The sequence below is a fragment of the Zea mays genome, chromosome 6, assembly GCF_902167145.1.
Source record: "Zea mays cultivar B73 chromosome 6, Zm-B73-REFERENCE-NAM-5.0, whole genome shotgun sequence".
Classification (NCBI taxonomy): Eukaryota; Viridiplantae; Streptophyta; class Magnoliopsida; order Poales; family Poaceae; genus Zea; species Zea mays.
In genome coordinates this window covers 101,021,917-101,037,368 of record NC_050101.1, presented here as the reverse complement: position 1 = coordinate 101,037,368, position 15,452 = coordinate 101,021,917, and positions in this window count along the sequence as shown.

Below are 15,452 nucleotides of genomic sequence, written 5' to 3'. Positions count from 1 at the left end.
ACCGGACTGTCCGGTGTTGCACCGGACTGTCCGGTGTGCCAGCGTAGTAACGACTACACAGCGCCAACGGTCGTCTGCAACGGAACAGTAAAAGTGAACAGTGCGCGCCTGCGCGCGCAGAAGTCAGAGCAGCACCAGAAGGCGCACCGGACAGTGAATAGTGACTGTCCGGTGCACCACCGCACTGTCCGGTGGCCCACCTGTCAGAAGCTCCAATGGTCAGAACTCAATAGCCGGGTGACGTGGCTGGCGCACCGGACTGTCCGGTGCGCCATGCGACAGAAGCCCTCACCAACGGTCACTTTGGTGGTTGGGGCTATAAATACCCCCAACCACCCACCATTCATTGCATCCAAGTTTTCAGCCTTCAAACCTCAAACAAGAGCTCTAGACTTCATTCAAAGACACAAACAAGAGATCAAATCCTCTCCCAAGTCCAAAGATCATTCCAATCAAATAGTGACTAGTGAGAGTGACAATTTTGTTCATTTGAGTTCTTGCGCTTGGATTGCTTTTCTTTTTCCTTCTTTCTTGTTTCCAACTCAATTGTAATCAAGGCAAGAGACACCAATTGTGTGGTGGTCCTTGTGGGGACTTAGTGTCCCGATTGATTGAGAAGAGAAGCTCACTCGGTCTAGGTGACCGTTTGAGAGAGGGAAAGGGTTGAAAGAGACCCGGTCTTTGTGACCACCTCAACGGGGAGTAGGTTTGCAAGAACCAAACCTCGGTAAAACAAATAACCGTGTCATCCGCTCTTATTCGCTTGTGATTTGTTTTCGCCCTCTCTTTCGGACTCATTTATATTTCTAACTCTAACTCCGGTTTGTAGTGTGTGCTTAAGTTTATAAATTTCAGATTTGCCTATTCACCCCCCTCTAGGCGACTTTCAAGAGCCACCTAGAGCACACACCACTTGCATTAGGCTTCTCTTGGTCAAGCGAAAGTCTATGGCTTGTTACTCTTGGTGATCGGCATCACCTAGACGGCTTGGTGGCGTTGGGAGCTCGGTGATCACCGTGGAGATCTTGTTGGTGACCCGACTCAAGTTTGTAAGCGGTCGTGAGGGATCCACCGCGCCGGAGTGGCAAAGGATCATCTCGTAGTGAGCACTTGGTTCTTGCGAGGACCAAGGGGAGCGATACCCTTGCGCGGGTGCTCCAACGAGGACTAGTGGAGAGTGGCGACTCTTCGATACCTCGGGAAAAATTGGAGGAGTCTTCTAAACCTTGCTTTACATTCCGCACTTAATTCAAGCATTTTTACATTGTGTATTGTTAGCAAGTATTTGAAGTATTGTCTTAGCATTGTTGTATTTCTAGTATTATTCTCTTAGTGCTAGTTGTTGGGGTGAAGTCGGGCCCTTGCTTAGGTTTTAATTAGTGTTGATTTTTAGAAAAGCCCAATTCACCCCCCTCTTGGGCATCGTGATCCTTTCACACAGGTTTACTCAAATGTAGGTTGAAAAGATCAAGTCCAAATGAGTTAAAATGAAGGGCCAAAAGTGCAACTTTAGGCAAATCAACATAAACATGAGGTTTAAGTGTTTGAATAAGTTGTACATACCCTACTCTTTTTTTCTAGCACTTTGTTTTGACTACTAACTCATTTCTGCAAGAAAAGTGCTTTTTGGACTTGAAACGGGCCATATTAAAACTCTAGTGAAACTAAAGTAAAAAAGGTATGTTTCCTGCACACAATCGATTGGATTAGGTGTTAATTATCTTTGTCTAAGTTGTAGGGCAGTTACCAAGGAAAGTCGAAAAAGTTTAGACAAGTTTGGCTCAAAAGAGCTAAGTTTTTTTCCAGTTTGGGCAACATCGGACGGTCCGGTGGCACACCGAACCGATCCGGTGCCACCCAGTTGTTCTGCTCGCTCTCGGGGTTTTTCTTTAAAAATCATCGGACTGTGAACAGTACTCGGTCCGATGTGCATCGAATTGCTTCTCCAACGGTTACTTCGGTCTTCTGTCACACCCGGTTTTAAAAGGCAAACCGAATGCGAACCATGTACGTGCCATGATCAGTTATTCACGTACACAGCAATTACATAATATGGACATCATCACACAGTGCTCAAAATAGTATTAAAAGGGAATAATAGTTGATTACATCATACGTCTGAGACGTCCATATAGTTCTTACAATAAATCAAAGTGCGGAAAAGAAACGTAGATAAACGCGGCCTTCACAGGCAGCCGACTGGGGGTTGCCGCTAACCCACACCTAGAACTCGTCGTAGTCTTGGAACTCCTGGAAGTCTCCTTCCACAGCTTCATCTTCGCCTGAGCAGTGGTTGCAATGCTGACAACCTGGGGGGGGGGTTTGGTGTGTAGAGCAAGGGTGAGTACACATCAACATACTCAGCAAGTATCCTGTTTGGCTGTAGTGGACTAGCTTTATGTGGGGATAAGTCAAGCAGTTGCTTTTAGTTGGTCAGATTATTACTTACTAGTAGAAAGCCAAGTTTTATCATTACCCAAGTTATTAACCCGATGTACCCTTTCCAAACGGAAAGAATACCACTTACCAGCACCATAGCCATAACCAAAACCATCAATCTCATTGCCACCTGTACCATAATGTCTCTGATCAAGTACCACTAATCATTGGAGCTCCCTTGGCCGCTCATAACCGTGAGCACGGCTGATATATCAGTTTTCAAACACTCTGCAGAGGTTGTGCACTTTACCCACAAGCCGTGATTCCCATTCTGCCCGGAGAGAGCTACTCCCCATTGACCACTACCTAGGTGGCCTAGCAGGGCATCACTACGTAGCCTTTACAAAGATTCCCCGGGGCTGTAGCCACCCGTTAGGTTTCCTAAATGTACCGCACTCCTCCCCAAGGGACAAATCAACCTTGGCAGAGCGAGCCGCATACACCGAGCCCCATTGACGGCACGACGGCTAAGTGAACTACACCCCAGATCCTCTAAATATTCAGCTAAGGGCACCCCATTCTACCCTCATGGTTGCACTGTTTTCCCGGGCGGTCATCCATAGAACAGGTCCTTACGGAGAGGCACTCGAGAAACCGCTCGAGTCCCCTTGAAGACCACAAGCATAATATCATAATAAGAGAAGGGAAAACAGCGTATCATAGATAATCTCATCATGTTCATTGATTAGAGTTGAGCAATAGCATAAAGCTAAACAGTAATAATCCAACCCAAATAGGTAAGCAAGGATAGGGATAACAAAAGCTAGTCAAACCTTAGGCATAAATATGTAAAGCGGGAGGTGAATTAAAGAATGAATAGGACAGAGATAGGTCAAAGGACACTTGCCTCCACCAACCGACTGCTGCTCAGGGGCTTCTCCTGCGAGTTCCTCGGGCTCTTCAACCGGATCGTTCTCTATGCGATTGCAAACATACATACATCCACACATTTAATACAAAAGAACAGTACACCATACAATAGAATGCAATAAGTAAACAGACGTTCTACGCGGGTTCGCGAGTACGGTTAAGAGAGAAAGAGGAAAAGACAGTCGAGAAACGATCATGTTACATGATTATAAATTAACCACTCGCTTAATGGAAGGAAATTTAATGTAGACACTATGTTTAGCATAAAGTAAAGTCATGTTTCATGTCTAATTATTATAAGCAGGTGGAGATAAATAAAAAGAATGGTCGCGTGGCGAGACGCGCGACAAAGCTCTCTAAAACAAATTAAAAAGTTAACGACTCGTCGCGCGACCGAGCACGCAACGAGACACTTCGCCTTAGATACGAGGAGACGTTAAACGTCGCGCGACGAAGCGCACGACGGCATACGTCGACTAAACTGAGTCCAAAGTGGAACGTCGCGTGCATACACACACGGCGTTACACCTTAAACAACCTGAAACAAAAAATGGATCGTCGCGCGACGAAGCGCACGACGCACACAAGATAGAATCTGAATTTAGACAAATCCGTCGCGCGGCGAAGCGCGCGACGCAACATGCTAACTAACGAATAATCACCGCGAGCGCGGGCGAGCGAAGATACGGTCGGGCGAGGCCGGGACGGGAACGGGCGGCCGAGCTGGGGGGCGGTTGAACCGGCCAAGGGGGCGGTTGAACCGGCCAGGGACGGGGGCGCGCGGGCGAGCGGGGCTCGCCGCGCCGCGGGAGGGCGCCGGGCCACCACGGCCGGCCGAGCCGAGGGGCGGGGCCGCGCGCAGGGGCCGGGGACGGGCAGAGGGCGAGGCCGAGCGCCGCCGGGGGCCGGGCGGGCGAGCCGGGGGCGGGGAGCCGAGCGCCGTCGCGGGGAGGGCCGAGCGGGGGCCGAGCGCCACCGCGCCGAGGGAGGCCGGGCGGGCGAGGCCGCCGGGGAGGGAGGGGGGAGGGGCCGAGCGCCGCCGGGGAGGGAGACCGGGCGGGCGCCGCCGGGGAGGGAGGCCGGGGACGGGGCCGAGGGCGGGCGCCGAGCGCCGCCGCGGGGAGGGACCGAGCGGGCGGGCCGAGCGCCGCCGCGGGCGAGCGGGCAGGGGGCCGAGCCGCCACGCCGAGGGGCCGAGCGGGGGCCGAGCGGGGGCGCCGCCGCGGGGAGGGAGGGGGAAGGGGCCGCGCGGGGGCCGGGGCGGGCAGGGGCCGCGCCGAGGAGGCCGGGCGGGGGCCGCGCCGCCGCGGGCGAGCGCCGCCGGGGTCGGAGTCGCGCGCGGGCAGGGAGAGAAAGGGGGCGCGCGTGGGGAGAAGAAGAGGAGGGAGAGGGAGAGAGAGAGGAGAAGGGGAGGGGAGGGGAGCTCACCTCGGGGTCCAAAATCCGGTGATCGCCGTCTCCAAATCCTAGGGCACCACAGGGAGAGAGAGGTGGGAGAGGGAGAGGGAAGTTGTTGCGCGGGAGATCCAAATGAGAGAGGGAGAGAGGTGGGGGCGCATGGGGGGGTTTTGGGCGCCGGGGGCGCGCAGGCCAGGACGGGCCGGGCCGGCTGAGCTGGGCTGGGCTAAGTTGGGCTGGGCCGGGCCACTTCGCGGATTGAAAACCCACGACGCGCGCGGACCACTAAACGGACTTAAAACGCGAATCAAAATCCGGAACGGAACGAGACGAACACTCAACCTCAGACAAAGAAATGTGCTTCGGCATGATGCAACACTCATGACACTTAGGTTTTGGTTTATACATGACACGGACACATGCCGCTATACTGGTTTGAAATTGGGAAGAAGGAGCAAACGGGGAAAGAGAAAAGAGAGTAACGCCCGAATTTGGTGAGAGAAAAGAAGAAAAAAATTCTACCCCCAAATTCAGGGCGTTACAAACCTATCCCCCTTAAAAGAATCTCGCCCTCGAGATTCAGGATTGGCTAGCAAAGAGCTCAGGGTATTTAGCCATCAGATCATCTTCACGCTCCCAGGTTGCTTCTTCCTCAGAGTGATGATCCCATCTGACTTTGCACATTCTGATGGTCTTCCTTCGGGTGACTCTGTCTGCAACCTCAAGGATTCGCACTGGCTTCTCAACGTAGGTCAAGTCCTCCTGGACTTCAAGACCTTCCACTGGCAACTGCTCTTCTGGCACACGCAAGCACTTCTTCAACTGAGACACATGAAAGACATCATGCACAGCAGACAAATTCTCGGGCAAACTGAGCTGATAGGCCACTTCTCCACGTCTTGCAAGAATCTGATACGGACCAATGTAGCGGGGTGCTAGCTTGCCTTTCACTCCGAATCTTCTGGCTCCTCTGATCGGTGACACTTTCAGATAGACAAAGTCTCCGACTTCGAAACTCAGCTCTCTTCTTCTTGTGTCTGCATAGCTTCGCTGCCTCGATTGTGCTATCTTCATATTCTCTCGAACCATCTTGATGTTCTCTTCGGCTTCAAGCAAAATGTCTGGCCCAAACACTTGCTTCTCTCCAGGCTGATCCCATTGCAACGGAGTTCTACAACTCCTTCCATAGAGCGCCTGAAATGGTGACATCTTCAAACTGGCCTGATAACTGTTGTTATAGGAAAACTCCGCATAAGGCAATCTCTTGTCCCATCCGGACTGATCTTGCAACGCACAGGCTCTCAACATGTCTTCAAGAATTTGATTGGTTCTTTCGGTCTGGCCATCTGTCTGTGGATGATAAGCTGAACTGAAATTCAGATGCGTGCCCAAAGCTTCATGCAACTGCTGCCAGAAATGAGAGGTGAACTGCGTTCCTCTGTCTGACACTATCTTCTTTGGCACACCATGAAGACAAACGATCCGAGACATATACAATTCTGCCAATACTGCGCTGCTGTAATTGGTCTTGACAGGTATGAAGTGGGCTGACTTGGTCAAGCGGTCCACTACTACCCAAATGGAATCGTAGCCGGCTCGAGTGCGAGGCAATCCGACTATGAAATCCATACCGATTTCATCCCATTTCCACTGAGGGATCTGCAACGGTTGCAACAATCCAGCAGGTCTCTGGTGCTCTGCCTTAATTCTTCGACAACTATCACACATAGCCACATGCTCTGCGATCTCCCTTTTCATTCCGTACCACCAGAATTTCTTCTTTAGATCCTGATACATCTTCTCGCTGCCAGGGTGAATCGAATAAGCTGTCTCATGAGCTTCCTTAAGGATCAACTCCCGAATAGACTGGACATTGGGAACACACAAGCGGTCTTTGAACCATATCACGCCTTCTGCATCTTCTCGAAAATCTTTGCCTTTGCCATCTAGAATCAGTCGCCGAATCTCACTGATCTTCTCATCACTCTTCTGTGCTTCTTTGATTTCGCGCTCCAAGGTAGGTTCCAACTCGACTGTGACTCCTCGCGAATTGTTCAGAAATCCGAGACTCAACCTGTCAAACTCCTTGGCCAACTCATAAGGCATCGGACGAGCGACCATCAGATTGACTTGACTCTTTCTGCTCAAAGCATCTGCCACTACGTTTGCTTTGCCTGGATGGTAATGAATTTCCAACTCATAATCTTTGATCAACTCTAACCATCTTTGTTGCCTCATGTTCAATTCTGACTGAGTGAATATGTACTTCAGACTCTTGTGGTCTGTGTAAACATCGCATTTCTGTCCATACAGATAGTGCCTCCATGTCTTCAGTGCGTGAACCACTGCTGCCAACTCTAGATCATGGATTGGGTAATTCTTCTCATGAACCTTCAACTGTCGGGACGAGTAAGCCACAACTCTTCCCTCTTGCATCAACACACATCCCAAACCTGTGTAGCAAGCATCACAATACACCGAAAAGGGCTTGTGCACATCAGGCAAGACTAGGACAGGCGTTGTAGTCAACTTCTCTTTCAGCGCTTCAAAGGCCTCTTGGCATTTCTGGGTCCACTTGAACTCAACCTTGTTGCCTAGCAACACTGTCATAGGTTTCGCAATCTTCGAAAACCCTTCAATGAATCGCCGATAATATCCGGCCATTCCAATGAAACTCTTGATTCCTCTAGCATCTGTTGGCGCTTTCCAGTTCAGAATGTCTGCCACTTTCTTCGGATCCACAGACAATCCTTCTTTGTTGATTATATGACCCAAGAACAGGACTTCATTGATCCAGAACTCACACTTGCTCAACTTTGCATACAACTGGTGCTCTCGCAATCTCTGCAACACCATTCTCAAATGATCTGCATGCTCTTCTTCGCTTCGAGAGTAAATCAGAATGTCATCAATGAATACCACCACAAACTTATCAAGGTAATCCATGAATACACTATTCATCAAGTTCATAAAGAACGCTGGCGCATTGGTCAAACCAAAAGACATCACTGTGAACTCATACAACCCATACTTGGAAATGAATGTCGTTTTCGGAATGTCCGAAGGTCGGATCCTGAGCTGATGATAACCTGACCTCAGATCAATCTTGGAGAACACACTGGCTCCTCTCAACTGGTCGAACAGATCTTCTATTCTGGGCAAGGGATACTTGTTCTTGATCGTGACTTCATTCAAAGCTCGATAATCGATGCACATCCTCTTGGTGCCATCTTTCTTCTCCACAAATAGGACAGGGGCGGCCCAAGGCGAGGTGCTTGGCCGAATGTAACCTTTCTCTGACAGCTCGTCAATCTGCTTCTTAAGCTCAACCAACTCTGGTCCAGATATTCTGTAAGCTCTCTTAAAGATAGGGGCGGTTCCAGGAAGAAGCTCTATGGCAAATTCAACTTTCCGCTCTGGTGGCATACCCGGTAAGTCCTTTGGAAACACATCTGGGAATTCAGACACAACCTTGATACTCTCAATTGGGTCTGCTTCACTGCTATCAACAGCTATCTGATAACAACTTCCTTTCTTTGGCTCAGGCGGGACTAACTCGGTCACCACTTCCTCTCCTAGTGGAGACACCAACTTGATGGTCCTTCTATCACAACTGATAACTGCCTGATACTTATCTAGCCAATTCATCCCTAGGATGACATCTATTCCCTGAGTACCCATTACTATAAGGTTGGCGGGAAACGCTATCCCCCTTATTTCCACACTTACATTCAAACAAATGCTATCGGCTCGAATGCTACCACCGGCTGAGTCAATTCGAATGGGGGTTGACATGGTAGTAATTGGAAGATTATGTGCTTCTACCCATGATGCAGTAATGAAAGAATGTGTTGCTCCAGTATCAAATAACACTTCTGCAATATGGGAGTCGACTGGGAACATACCTACTATCATGCCGGGGGTCTCCTGAACTGCTTCAGCCTCCAAGTGATTCAGTCTTCCATGATTATAATGCGGCTGAGGGCGATTGCCTGCTCCAGGCTGAGGCACATTCTGCTTTGCTGGGGCATTGGGGCCTGACTGCTGCTGGGCTGTCTTCTTCGGACATTGCATCACCCAGTGGCCTTGCTCTCCACAGTGGAAACATGCTCTGTTTCCAACCTGAGCTGGTACTGCCTGATTGCTCTGCTGGGCTGCTGGGGCAGGAAGACGAGGTGCTTGCTGATTCTGCTTCTGAAACTGACCTCCTGACTGATTGTTCTGACGGTTCTGGTACTGATGCTGAGGATACTGCCTTTGGAACTGCTGATGCTGAGGTGGACGCTGGTTCTGCCTGAACTGCTGAGGTTGATTGCCTGAGAAACGAGGACGACTGCTGCTTCCAGGCTGGGGTCCACTGATCTTGCGCTTACGATCCTCCATCTCCTTACGCTTTCTCTCTGTCATGATTGCTCTGTCAATCAGGTGCTGGAATGTCGGGAAGGTGTGATTCATCAGTTGGTACTGCAGAGGGTCAACCAAGCCTCTCAGGAAACGGTACTGCCACTTGGCGTCGGTGTTGACATCTTCAGGAGCATAGCGAGACAACTGCAGAAATCTATCTCGGTACTCACTGACAGACGATGACCCTTGCTTGAGAGCCAGGAACTCCTCCTTCTTCACCGTCATCAGACCTGCAGGAACATGGTACTGACGAAAGCTACTTCCGAACTCTTCTCAGGTGATGGCGTCAGGGTGGGCATGGGTGGCGAGGTAAGACTCCCACCATGACTGGGCTGCTCCTCTCAACAGACGGGGACCATACAGAACTTTCTCCCTGTCATCGCACTGAGCGGTATGCAACTCCCGCTCCACAGTGCGCAGCCAATCTTCAGCATCCATGGGGTCAGAAGAATGAGCGAACGTTGGTGGATGACCTCTCATGAATTCAGCACGCTTGTCTCTGGGCATCTAAGGCTGAGGTGGGGCCTGCTGCTGTTGCTGCTGCTGCTGCTGAATGGCGGCCAAGGTCTGACCGATGGCTTGAACTGCCTGAGTCTGCATCAGAAACATCTGCTCGATGGACATCGGGGGCGGGGGCGGCAGGTGCTGCTGCTGGGGCACCTCATCCTGCGGAGCGGCTCGCTCCTGCTGAGCACGCCTTCCTCCTCTGCGCTTGTTCTCTGACATCTGCAGAATGCAACCACACATCAGAACTGATCTGGCAAATCTTGCAGCATAAGGAAAGAGAATAGAATCCTTCAACAGCGCTGAACAGATGAGCATCTTCACTGATCTCCAACACAGACCACACAGCTTCTCAGATAAAGAGGAAAGGAGAATAAAGGGTTTCCCAACTATATAACTAACTTTATTAACATAATAGGTAAACCAAAATGCAGGGGATACCCACACTCTGGTGACAATCATTACAAAGATCCAAACCAAACATAGTTCATCATGACAAACATAAATGCACAGGATATAGCAAACTACCCTGTCTAACTAAGACTAACTAAGACCGAGACTAACGCTAAGACTGAAGCTTCTATGTATATATATTTCGTATTAACTACAAGATCCAACTCTAACGATCTATGGTTCTAGAGTTATCTTGGTCTTGCAGTCAGGGTTGCCATAAGACTGGTGTCCACGCTGAGGTGAGCGGTACGGGTGCTGAGTCCCGACGGGAGCGGGGGAACCACCATCCAAGTGACGACGTTCCGCGCGCTCAGCCCGCAGCTGGGCGATCTCAGCACGAGCCCTACTCAGCTCGTCTAGTGCATGGTCCAGCTCCGTGTTTAGCACGGCGGCTAGGTTGACTGTGCTGCTCAACCTAGGTTTGCCCTCACCGACAGGTGAGACAATCACGCCTCCTGTGCTGCCGGATGGACGGCGGGGGTAATACTTCAGGTCAAGACTGTCAGCTGCCCCTCCGAAAACCGAGCAGTAGTGCGAAAGCGCACGCCGTGCAGCATCTTGCATGGCTGCCTCAGCTGAGTCCCGCTCAGAGATAGAATAGTGCTCTGAGCAGACCTCAGCACCCTGGAGACTGTTCTCCGGGCAGCGCACCAAGCAGGTTGCCTCCCAGCGGTCCGGGTAGACCCCGCGACTATGCTGGTAGACCACACAGCGATACTCGACGGACCAAGTATGCCGGTCAAATGCCCGACGTAGCAGGGTGTCGAGCGCATCGTGGAAGTGACACCCGCGAGCAGCGTCGCGAGTGATGGGTCGAGCAACCCATCCTTCCGGCTCAAGGTTAGCAGAGAAGTCGGTGTCGTGGCTCGAGCTGTCGTCGCCATCTCCGTCGTCTGGGTCTCCTCCAGCAGCTACTCCAGAAGCTGGGACGCCCAGTGGTGGTGCAGGGGGCGGCTCCAGAGGAAGCACAGGGAAGCAGCTCCTCACAGACTCTATCTCCTGGTGGAGCGAGAAAGAAGAGCCCTGCTGCTCCTGCTCCTGTCGTCGACGTTCCTGCTCCTCATGCAGGCGGTGGTGCAGTCTCTCCAAATGGCTGGACTGTCCGGCCACGGGACGGTGAAGCGGACGCTCAGCAAGGCGGGAGGGTAAGAAGGGGATGACTGACTTACGTGCAGTGTGTCTAAGTCGAGCCATCTACAAAAGACATCGCAAGCAAAAGGGTAAGAACAGAATCAATATGACCAGCAAGTAATGAATCATAAGTGAAAGAAGGATTAGGATAAAACACAATTTTCAGCAAGGTATTATATATAGTAGAACATAGGTTTGGTCGGTATGACCCACTTTTGAAGGGATGTCAAAGTCAAGGCAGAGACAGAGGTCCATAGTCCTTAGAACGACCATTCTACTCTAGGTTAGCGGTCCTACAGTCAGCACGGCTTTGATACCACTTATGTCACACCCGGTTTTAAAAGGCAAACCGAATGCGAACCATGTACGTGCCAGGATCAGTTATTCACGTACACAGCAGTTACATAATATGGACATCATCACACAGTGCTCAAAATAGTATTAAAAGGGAATAATAGTTGATTACATCATACGTCTGAGACGTCCATATAGTTCTTACAATAAATCAAAGTGCGGAAAAGAAACGTAGATAAACGCGGCCTTCACAGGCAGCCGACTGGGGGTTGCCGCTAACCCACACCTAGAACTCGTCGTAGTCTTGGAACTCCTGGAAGTCTCCTTCCACAGCTTCATCTTCGCTTGAGCAGTGGTTGCAATGCTGACAACCTGGGGGGGTTTGGTGTGTAGAGCAAGGGTGAGTACACATCAACATACTCAGCAAGTATCCTGTTTGGCTGTAGTGGACTAGCTTTATGTGGGGATAAGTCAAGCAGTTGCTTTTAGTTGGTCAGATTATTACTTACTAGTAGAAAGCCAAGTTTTATCATTACCCAAGTTATTAACCCGATGTACCCTTTCCAAACGGAAAGAATACCACTTACCAGCACCATAGCCATAACCAAAACCATCAATCTCATTGCCACCTGTACCATAATGTCTCTGATCAAGTACCACTAATCATTGGAGCTCCCTTGGCCGCTCATAACCGTGAGCACGGCTGATATATCAGTTTTCAAACACTCTGCAGAGGTTGTGCACTTTACCCACAAGCCGTGATTCCCATTCTGCCCGGAGAGAGAGCTACTCCCCATTGACCACTACCTAGGTGGCCTAGCAGGGCATCACTACGTAGCCTTTACAAAGATTCCCCGGGGCTGTAGCCACCCGTTAGGTTTCCTAAATGTACCGCACTCCTCCCCAAGGGACAAATCAACCTTGGCAGAGCGAGCCGCATACACCGAGCCCCATTGACGGCACGACGGCTAAGTGAACTACACCCCAGATCCTCTAAATATTCAGCTAAGGGCACCCCATTCTACCCTCATGGTTGCACTGTTTTCCCGGGCGGTCATCCATAGAACAGGTCCTTACGGAGAGGCACTCGAGAAACCGCTCGAGTCCCCTTGAAGACCACAAGCATAATATCATAATAAGAGAAGGGAAAACAGCGTATCATAGATAATCTCATCATGTTCATTGATTAGAGTTGAGCAATAGCATAAAGCTAAACAGTAATAATCCAACCCAAATAGGTAAGCAAGGATAGGGATAACAAAAGCTAGTCAAACCTTAGGCATAAATATGTAAAGCGGGAGGTGAATTAAAGAATGAATAGGACAGAGATAGGTCAAAGGACACTTGCCTCCACCAACCGACTGCTGCTCAGGGGCTTCTCCTGCGAGTTCCTCGGGCTCTTCAACCGGATCGTTCTCTATGCGATTGCAAACATACATACATCCACACATTTAATACAAAAGAACAGTACACCATACAATAGAATGCAATAAGTAAACAAACGTTCTACGCGGGTTCGCGAGTACGGTTAAGAGAGAAAGAGGAAAAGACAGTCGAGAAACGATCATGTTACATGATTATAAATTAACCACTCGCTTAATGGAAGGAAATTTAATGTAGACACTATGTTTAGCATAAAGTAAAGTCATGTTTCATGTCTAATTATTATAAGCAGGTGGAGATAAATAAAAAGAATGGTCGCGTGGCGAGACGCGCGACAAAGCTCTCTAAAACAAATTAAAAAGTTAACGACTCGTCGCGCGACCGAGCACGCAACGAGACACTTCGCCTTAGATACGAGGAGACGTTAAACGTCGCGCGACGAAGCGCACGACGGCATACGTCGACTAAACTGAGTCCAAAGTGGAACGTCGCGTGAATACACACACGACGTTACACCTTAAACAACCTGAAACAAAAAATGGATCGTCGCGCGACGAAGCGCACGACGCACACAAGATAGAATCTGAATTTAGACAAATCCGTCGCGCGGCGAAGCGCGCGACGCAACACGCTAACTAACGAATAATCACCGCGAGCGCGGGCGAGCGAAGATACGGTCGGGCGAGGCCGGGACGGGAACGGGCGGCCGAGCTGGGGGGGGGGGGCGGTTGAACCGGCCAGGGGGGCGGTTGAACCGGCCAGGGGGGGCGGTTGAACCGGCCAGGGACGGGGGCGCGCGGGCGAGCGGGGCTCGCCGCGCCGCGGGAGGGCGCCGGGCCACCACGGCCGGCCGAGCCGAGGGGCGGGGCCGCGCGCAGGGGCCGGGGACGGGCAGGGGGCGAGGCCGAGCGCCGCCGGGGGCCGGGCGGGCGAGCCGGGGGCGGGGAGCCGAGCGCCGCCGCGGGGAGGGCCGAGCGGGGGCCGAGCGCCACCGCGCCGAGGGAGGCCGGGCGGGCGAGGCCGCCGGGGAGGGAGGGGGGAGGGGCCGAGCGCCGCCGGGGAGGGAGACCGGGCGGGCGCCGCCGGGGAGGGAGGCCGGGGACGGGGCCGAGGGCGGGCGCCGAGCGCCGCCGCGGGGAGGGACCGAGCGGGCGGGCCGAGCGCCGCCGCGGGCGAGCGGGCAGGGGGCCGAGCCGCCACGCCGAGGGGCCGAGCGGGGGCGCCGCCGCGGGGAGGGAGGGAGAAGGGGCCGCGCGGGGGCCGGGGCGGGCAGGGGCCGCGCCGCCGCGGGCGAGCGCCGCCGGGGTCGGAGTCGCGCGCGGGCAGGGAGAGAAAGGGGGCGCGCGTGGGGAGAAGAAGAGGAGGGAGAGGGAGAGAGAGAGGAGAAGGGGAGGGGAGGGGAGCTCACCTCGGGGTCCAAAATCCGGTGATCGCCGTCTCCAAATCCTAGGGCACCACGGGGAGAGAGAGGTGGGAGAGGGAGAGGGAAGTTGTTGCGCGGGAGATCCAAATGAGAGAGGGAGAGAGGTGGGGGCGCATGGGGGGGTTTTGGGCTCCGGGGGCGCGCAGGCCGGGACGGGCCGGGCCGGCTGAGCTAGGCTGGGCTAAGTTGGGCTGGGCCGGGCCACTTCGCGGATTGAAAACCCACGACGCGCGCGGACCACTAAACAGACTTAAAACGCGAATCAAAATCCGGAACGGAACGAGACGAACACTCAACCTCAGACAAAGAAATGTGCTTCGGCATGATGCAACACTCATGACACTTAGGTTTTGGTTTATACATGACACGGACACATGCCGCTATACTGGTTTGAAATTGGGAAGAAGGAGCAAACGGGGAAAGAGAAAAGAGAGTAACGCCCGAATTTGGTGAGAGAAAAGAAGAAAAAAATTCTACCCCCAAATTCAGGGCGTTACATCTTCCCACGACACCCAACGACTAGCTGACATCACCTGACCGGTCCGGTGCCACTCGGCTAAGAAAATGTGCCAATCAGAGGATCTGCTGACCGTTACTGTAGATGGTCCGGTGCACCACCGGACAGTCTGGTGCGCTCATAGACAGGAAAGTTTTGGAGCTTCTAAATGGAGGAGGCAACAACTCCTAGGTCCTTTGAGGCCATAAAAGGGACCCCTAGGCGCCTCCAACCAATACCCAAGCATCTCAAGAGCATACCAACACTCTGGAAACTCTGCGACCATGCCTTCTAGTGATTTTAGTGAGATTCGAGCGCTAGTTTTCTAGTTGTCTTTGTGATATTGTGTTCTCGCGCTCATGTCTTTAGCTTTCTTGCGTGTGTTTTTGTGATTTGCTCTATTGTTTGCATTCTATCTCCCTCCCTTACTCTAAGCTGTGATTTTGATCATTTGTAAGGCCGAGAGAGACTACAAGTTGTGGAGATTTCTCGCAAATGGAATATAGGTGATAAAGGAAGAATGTGGCACTCAAGTTGATCTTTGTGATCGCTTGAGAGGGTTGAGTACCCTTGTCCATTAGGACACCACAACACGAAGTAGGCAAATATATTACACTTGACCGAACCACGAGATAAAAATCGTCGTGTCTTTTGTCT